The sequence below is a fragment of the Schistocerca gregaria genome, chromosome 6 (assembly GCF_023897955.1).
Source record: "Schistocerca gregaria isolate iqSchGreg1 chromosome 6, iqSchGreg1.2, whole genome shotgun sequence".
NCBI lineage: Eukaryota > Metazoa > Arthropoda > Insecta > Orthoptera > Acrididae > Schistocerca > Schistocerca gregaria.
In genome coordinates, this window is record NC_064925.1 from 387,390,054 (window position 1) to 387,398,866 (window position 8,813).

Here is an 8,813-nt window from a genome sequence, read left to right on the forward strand (position 1 = left end):
TTAAAGGCTTTTGATTGTGTAAATCATGAAATACTTCTAGATAAGCTCAAGTACTGTTGTATGAATGGGACAGCGCTCAAATGGTTTAAATCATACGTAACTGGAAAAGTGCACAAAGTTGAAATAAACAGTTCACATAATATACAAAAAACTGGTGATTTCTCAAATTGGGGAACAATCAACAATGGGATGCCGCAAGGTTCGGTCTTGGGTCCTCTGCTGTTCTTAATATGCATTAACGACTTGCCATTCTATATTCACTAACCTGCATGGTACTTTTTGCCGATAATAGAAGTATAGCTATCACACCCAGCAGACAAGAATTAACCGATGAAATTGTCATTGATGTTTTTCAGAAAATCATTAAGTGGTTCTCAGCAAATGGGCTCTCATTAAACTTTGACAAAACACTGTATATACAGTTCCACACAGTAAATGGAATGACACCATTAATAAATATAGAGTTCGATCAGAAATCGGTAGCTAAGGTAGAATATTCAAAATTTCTAGGTGAATGCATTGATGAGAGGTTGAACTGGAAAAAAACACACTGAAGATCTGCTGAAACGTTTGACTTCAGCTACTTATGCTATTAGAGTCATTGCAAATTTTTGCGATATACATCTCAGTAAATTAGCTTACCACGCCTATTTTCTTTCTCTGCTTTCTTATGGAATCATATTCTGGGATAGCTCATCATCGAGTAAAAGAGTGTTCATTGCACAGAAGCGTGTAATCAGAATAATTGCTGGAGCTCATCCAAGATCATCCTGCAGACACTTATTTAAAGATCTAGGGATCTTCACTGTAGCCACACAACATATACATTCATTTATGAAATTTGTTATTAACAATCCGAACGAATCCAAAACTAATAGCAGTGTACATGGCTACAAAACTAGGAGAAAGGATGGTCTTCTCTACTCAAAGTTAAATCTAACTTTGACTCAGAAGGGCGTAAATTATGCTGCCACAAAAGTTTTTGGTCACTTACCTAATAGCATTAAAAGTCTGACATATAACCATATAGCATTTAAAAGGAAATTAAAAGAGTTTCTGAATGGCAACTGCTTCTACTCATTAGAAGATTTTTTTAATATAGTAAGTGGGTAATTCCCCCCCCCCCCTTCCCCCGCCCAAAAAAAATGAAGTGTCATGTAATAGTTTGTGTAATGTAATATCTTGTACAGACACCTTTTATTAACCTGACACGTTCCACATCATTGCGAAGTGTCGTATTCATGATCTATGGAACAAGTACTAATCTAATCTAATCAAGTGATGGCACACTGCGTTTAAGAAAAGGGGAGAGTCCGGCGTTGGCATCCCTGGATAGCTCTCTCTATTTACGGTGTTGCTGTCACTCTGTCTAGGACATAGCTGTCCAACCTTATTTGACACAGAATCACAACTGTTACATCAGCTGACACACGGACCGCATGGTTATTAATAGAAGAGCGTGCCCGCGCGCGCACACACACACACACAAACACACACACTCTCACACAAACAAACACACACACACAAACACTTGACAAAAAAGTGAAGTGCCCAGAAGGAGAGGAGGAAACTATATGGGACTTGAAACTTCCTGGCAAGTTAAAACTGTGTGCCCGACTGAGACTCGAACTCGAGACCTTTGCCTTTTGCGGGCAAGTGCTCTACCATCTTTTTTTTTTTCATCTGCTCGGGGCGGACGTCGTAAGACATCCATTTATGTTCGTTGTTGATCGATTGACTCAGTTTTTTTTTTATTACAGAGGGCGCGTAACCCTCTGACCGAACACGCTGAGCTACAGTGCCGGCTAGCCATCTGAGCTACCGAAGCACGACTCCCGCCCGGTACTCACAGCTTCACTTCTGCCAGTACCTCGTCTCCTACCTCTCTCATTCTATATGGGACTTAACAGGTTGAGAAGGTGTGTAACCTTATTTCAGTGATTATAAAATCAAGTCAAATTTAGAAAGAACTTGGCAGGATGAGCCAACCTGTCAGTATGACGTTGCACCCCATCTGGCCTCCATACCCGCACTGACTCTGTTGGGAAGGATGTCATAAAGTAGCTGTATCCTCTCCAAAGGCAAGACGGTCCACAATAACTGTAAATGGTCCTAGACACTGGCACTGGGACTGAATTGACGCCCGAGGCGGTCCCACGCATGTTCTATGGAGGGTAGACCTGGAGACCTTGCTGGCCATGGGAATATCTCATCATCGTGCAGACAGTTCATAGAAACACGTGCCATGTCTGTAAGAGCCTTTTCCTATTGAAATATGGCACCACGGTATTACCGCACGAGAGGTGGCACTGGGGGACAAGTAGTTTGTATTGTGATGTTAATGACAGTCAATACATAAGACTATAATTCGCTAGTCTGTCTGCTGCTAGTCTCCGACCATGATGGAGGACGACACAGATGTTACAGGGAGACCATTGTCTGTTCACGGGTGGCAGATATAGACGTGATGTGATCACAATGACTTGGTGCACAAACCGAGCATGGTGGGAGCTGTGGTTAACGCACTAGACATGTATTCCGAAAGATGGGGCTTCATATCCGCGTCCAGCCATTCTCATTTAGGTTCTCCGTGATTTCTCTAAAATGTTGCAGGCAGATGGAAGGATGGTTCTTTTCAAGGACCAAGCTCTATTTCCTTCCCCATATTTGCTATATTCCGAGTGGTCAAACGGAACCCTGACGACGATTATACCTGCCCTTCCCATGCGGTCCAATATTGGGTTACTGACATATCAGAGTGCACAATAAAACTGCATATTGCACGATTCGACCGGCCAGTCAACTGGGGAGTAACAATGACACCCCTTACAAACTATGTCAAGTGCTGATGATGTTGTCTCACACGAGTACGCTGCCTCTCCGTGTCCTTCACAGTGGTCACTCAATACCTAACTCTGTTCACGCCTCTAACTAAAACCTACCTCGCCTTGTAGCAAAATGAAAACCGACAACACTAATATAGACTAGTGGCCATTCTAACTACCACAGAGAATTGCTACCCTAATTATTTACATACCCGGCAACAGTGTGTACATGTGCTGGCAGCCGACCTTGTCTTCTGGGTTCTTCAACTTTTTTTCGTCAGGCAGTACATACTGTCAGAACTGGGTGGTGGACTTGTAGACTTCGAGACTTATATATAACTAAAGAAAGAAACTGGTGAGCTGATGTAAAACGTTACTGACTATGTAAGACAAAATACTCTTGCTTGTCTCAATTCATGTTCTGGCGAGAACGGAATAGATTTAAATTAAACAGTTACGGCTGAATCTATTTCACTATAGAAGTAAAAAGGAAATATTGTTTGATTAAATCACATTAAATTTCATCTGTCAATGAGAGACCTGACACAGCTTCTCTCAAACAAGGCTTCCAGCATCCAGTTTGATCCCAGATGAGGGAACTCGAAGTGAACTCTCTAGACGAGTGTCAACGGTTCGATATCTCGTAACGTGCTTAACATGTTGCATCCTAGGAAATACACGCTAGCATATCTATAGGCGCAGCCAAAAAAAGAGCTGCGAAATTAACACCATTCCTGTTGGTGACTGAATATTGTTTTCCTTCAGACATACTTGCGACATAATTCCAATAGAGGTACACTTGATCTTCAAGTAGGAGTTACTATGAAAATCGACGAATTCCATCCGTAAATCCTAGGAGACTCCGTCTTTGTTTGTGGAGAGAGGGGAAGAAACGAGAATGAAGCTCGCTTTATTCCCTTTAAATCTTTGAATCTATTGCTGCCTTCGACTTTTAGATCATATATGATGTGCAGGTATCTGTTAGAATTATTATTATTCAACTTCTGTGGGAGAAGAAAATTCATGAAATTGTTGTTTTTGTTTGTGATTTTAAAGCGCCTAATTTTGTTTCGAATGCATTCTATTGATAACGAACACTACTTATTTATTGATCTTTCTCTTGGAGACATACGTTTATTCCGTTCAACTGGGCTGTTATATCTACCAGGAAAGCAAAATCACATGTCTGTTTTGCGTCTTTAAAATTGGTAATAGTTGTCCCATTTTCCGTAATGAATATCAGTATTTCATTTTTATGATCCAACACTCGCTTAAACATCTAATTGCGAAGCCACGTGATTTCGGAATAATAAACGAAGTCTTCCTGTTCTGAATCGTCAATCTGCTAAAAGTTAACAAACTGTCTGCACCGTGGAAGATGAGTACTAATGAAATTGACTACTTTAGTGACAACTTCCAGATACTGTCTAAATTTAAAGATTTAGCACACAATTTTTTGGTCAGCTAAATAGTAGGCAAGCAGTAACTCGCTTTGCCGAATGAATCGGACTGTGTGAACATTCTTTTAAAAAAATAACTGCTGCCTCGAAAGGTTACTTCTAATTTCGAATGCTTTGTCCTCAGCAAATTGGTCCTCGAAGTTTCATATCACGAAGCACATTTCATATCGTAATGTCGCTTGATTTTCATTCCTTGCGAACTGATATCATTTTATTCCTAACTAATCACATTGCTTTTCTGTTTACTACAGGAAAGAAATACTGATTTGTTCACTTGACTTGACATGATCTGCAGTCCTACGAAACCTTTCTGTTCTTCTTACACTCAGATACGATAATCACTTCACTTTGGCACGAACTCGAGTAGCACTGGAAAACACTGAAAACTATGGCATCAGACAGTAGTCTCCGACTGTAAGCTGCTTTCTCGTTATATTCAAAGGTTATAAAAGAGTGTGTTTGCAGACAACAGAGTTTTCAACATGAAGTAAAGTATCAAAGAACTATCGACTGTTATTGTACATGCGATGCGTTGGAAGGTCAGGGTTTACTCCATAAGCTGTTGGTTTTTATTTTTTCATAGTTTAAAGTTTCCAGACCTTTATGTTAGACACAATTTTGGATTTTAGGAAACAATGTCTGTGCTACATATCAGTTCCCGGAAACTGCCACGTCTGGTCTAGGATATGCTTTGGCCTTGTCCAGTAATACGGTAAGAAACCTGATGGATCGGAAGATACGACGCATTCACAGGGGAACCATTAGGCGCAGTCCAGGCACACACGTCCCTGGTGACTTTTGGCTTGCATAACTAACAGCGGCGCAACCAGCAGCTCGCAACAACTCCGAATAAAGCCGTCATCATGGAGAGATACATTTCCCGTCCAGCGGAAGTTGCCAAGCGATGTCGAAGTTCTTTTGGCCCTTCCCAATGTTTCATCATGTTGTAACTGCTGCACTCCATTAGGAACTGTTCCACTGTACAAAGGAAAATAAGCTATTTGGTTATTTTGCAAACTTGCCGTTCTCTCGTGTAACTGGACGAACAACTTGCATTAAAATTTTAAAAAATACCTATTCGTCATGTACCAAATCTATACTCTGTTCCTGCATTTGTAATTAATGTGTTAACATGTATGATTTCCAAGTACACAAATTAGAATATGAGTTTTAGCAATTTTATATTGGTTCGCTAGCGAAGAGAAGCATATAGTGGGTGAAGTGTAGAAAAGCATAGTAAATGTAGCTTACTGGAGACTTTTTCTCAAAGTCCCAGGCGGAGAGATACAACCGGAGAGAAAAATACTTCAGAGTTTCTGTGCAAGGAAATCCCCTGGAAAGTAAGAGACCTCGCTGTGTCCTGAAGTATGCAGAAAAAGGAAGCAGTCAAAATGGAATACAGACTTCTAAAAAAAGGAAGTTGATATAAAGTGCACAATGGATAAGCAAGAAAGGCTAGAGGACAAATGCAAGACTTTAAGATGATTTATAACTAGAGAAATACATATACCGCCTATTGGAAAACTAAGGATGCTTTTGCAGAAAAGAACTCATATGGAAAACCAGTACTTAGCAATGAAGGGAGAGCTGAAAAGGAAAGGAATATATAGAGAGGCTATCGAAAGGAAATGAACGTAAAGACAATATTGCAGAAAGGAAAGAGGAAGTAGATGACGATGAGATGGGAGATGTAATATTGCGGGAAGAATTTGACAGAATACTGAAAAACCTAAGTCGAAAGAAGCACCTGCAGTAGGTGACGTTCCCTCTTAACCGCTTTATCCCTGAAATAGATAGCCGTGACAAAACTATTATCCCACGTGTGCAATTGTAGACTTCAAGAAGAATCTGATAATTCCAGTTCCAAAGAAATCAGGTACTGACAGGTGTGAATATTACCAAACAATCAGTGTAATGCGTGATTACTGCAAAATATTGACGCGAATTGTTTGCAGAAGAATGCAGTAACTGGGAGAAGTCGACCTAGGGCAAGATCAGTTTGGTTTCCGGAGGAATGTAAGAACATGCGAAACAATACTGGCGCTACGATTTATCTTAGAAGATAGGCTAACGAAAGGCAAAACCACATTTATATCATTTGTAGACTTAGAGAAATCTTTCACAGTGTTGACTGGAATACACTCTTACGAATTTTTAAGATAGCGTGGGTAAAACACAGGAAACGAGAAATTATTTACAACTTGTGCAGAAACCAGACTGCAGTTACACGAATCGCTGAGCATGAAAGGGAAGCTGTGGTTGAGAAGGGCGTAAGACATGCTTCTGGCCTATGAAGGTCGTTATTCAATCTGTGCTTGAGCAGCAGTAACGGAAAATATATCTGGAAAAAGGAACTGAAGTTCATGGAGAGGAATGAAAATCTTTGAGATTTGTCGACGACATTGGAATTCTGTCAGAGACAGCAAAGGACTTGGTAGAGCAGTTGCATGAAATAGACATTATCTTGAAATGAGGATACAAGATGAAGAGAAACAAAAGCAAAACAAGGGGAATGGAATGTAGTTGAATTAAGCCAGGTGTTGCTGGGGGAATTAGACTAGGCAACGAGACACTAAAAGTAGTAGATAATTTTTGCTATTTGAGCAAAAAAGTAACTGATGATGGTTGAAGTAGAAAGAATATAAAATGTGGACTGACAATGGCAAGAAAAGTGTTTCTGAAGGAGAGAAATTTGTTAACAGCAAGTTTAGTTTTAAGTGTCAGGAAGTCTTTTCTGAAGGTATTTGTACGGAGTATGTAAGTGAAACATGGACGACAAGAAGAGAATAGAGGCTTTTGAAATGTGGTGCTGCAGAAGAAGACTGAAGATTAAATGGGTGGATGGCGTAACTAATGAGGAGGTACTGAATAGAACTGGAGAGACAGGAAATCTGTGCAAAACTTGACTAAAAGAAGGAATCGGTTAAGGGAAGTGCGTGAGAGAGGTGGTGAAGTAGAGAGATGAAAACATTAAGCAGATTCAGAAGGTTATAAGTTGCAGTCGTTGTTCGGAGATGAAGAGACTTGCAAAGGGTAGAGTGGCGTGAAGAGCTACATCGATCTTCAGACTGAAGACCACCAAAACAAAAACAGCCGTGGATTATGTTACGCCACTTGAGCCGCAAGATATCACCTCCACGAGTAAAGGGCTTCGAATACGCTATTAAGTATTCAAAGATTCAAAAGAGGAAGAACGTGAGCGTGAAAAGGGGGCAGATAGGCTAAACAAGCTACATCACCAAGACAGAAAAGACAGCGACTCTGAGATTCGGTGAAAGGAGTCTCCCGTGTTATAACTCATCTATCTGCCATCCTAAGCCTTCCATCTGTTTGCTGTGCTCACCACATATTGCAGCTACAGACTTCACTACTAGCAGATTAGAGGTAGAGTGCGCATTCGTTTTCTATAATGACCTTCTTCTTCTTCTTCTTCCTGGCCTTATCCCTTATCTACACGAGATCATCATATTAATTTGGATCTGGCAAAGTTATTGGTTGTGGGTATTCGTACGCCCTTCCTGTCACCGTCCATTTGTCACCTGGGCGAAATTTGTGAAACCAACTGTCTACGTCTAGCTTTACACAATGTCAAAGTGGGAGGACGTTCTCTAAATGTTTGCAAATTGTATAACTGAGGTGGGACGTGGGTAATAGCCCAGTATTCACCTAGTCGAATGTGGGAAACCGCCTAAAAACCACATTCAGGCTGGCCGGCACACAGGGCACTCATCGTTAATCCGTCGGGCGGCTTCGATCAGGATCAGTGCGATTTTCTGTAACGGTCGTGCTTTCCACAACTGTCTGATTGCCATGCAGTTCTTACCAATGACCTTGAATTTCGCTTCTAGGACGATGCACACCAGCCGAGGGTCCATTTCCGAAGCCCCTCTTTTCTAGTGAATCTAACTAAATACACGTGACAGCAACTTAGTAAGATGAATTCCCTTTTTCCTTACCACACTGACGGGAACTCTTGACAGTACCTTGGTGCCGGCACCTGACAGCACACAAATGACTGTGTTAGTCTCCACTACGGTACCGTACTTGAAAACCAAAGCACTGTGTATTTATAACAACTACATGAATAATCACATAGCACATGAGCTGCTATAACACTTATCCCCTCTTTGAACTATCGTTCGTTTGCATATTTTTAAGTATTGTGGGACGCGACAGTCGCTACAGTCTTCTCTACGTGCCTGGTAAGTCCAGAACAGTAAACTGCAAGAAGTGTCAATGACGCAGTCTTACAGGTCTCTAAGGCTGGTCAGAAGTTTACAAGGGTCCGGTTAGGTTACAGGAGAGATAAATTGTGCCTTTTGAGGCTAAACAGTAACTCCACCAATGCCGATTCTTTTAAGACTCAAAGATCATTAAAAATAGTTTGTCACGCCTCTCAATACTTATATCATACATCCTTAACTATGTGTTGTAAAATGATATAATTTTGCAGGTGCATTCAGTGGTATGTGACGATATTGTCTGCATAATGTGTTGCAAAGAGTATCGGGGGTAAAGAAGTGATAAA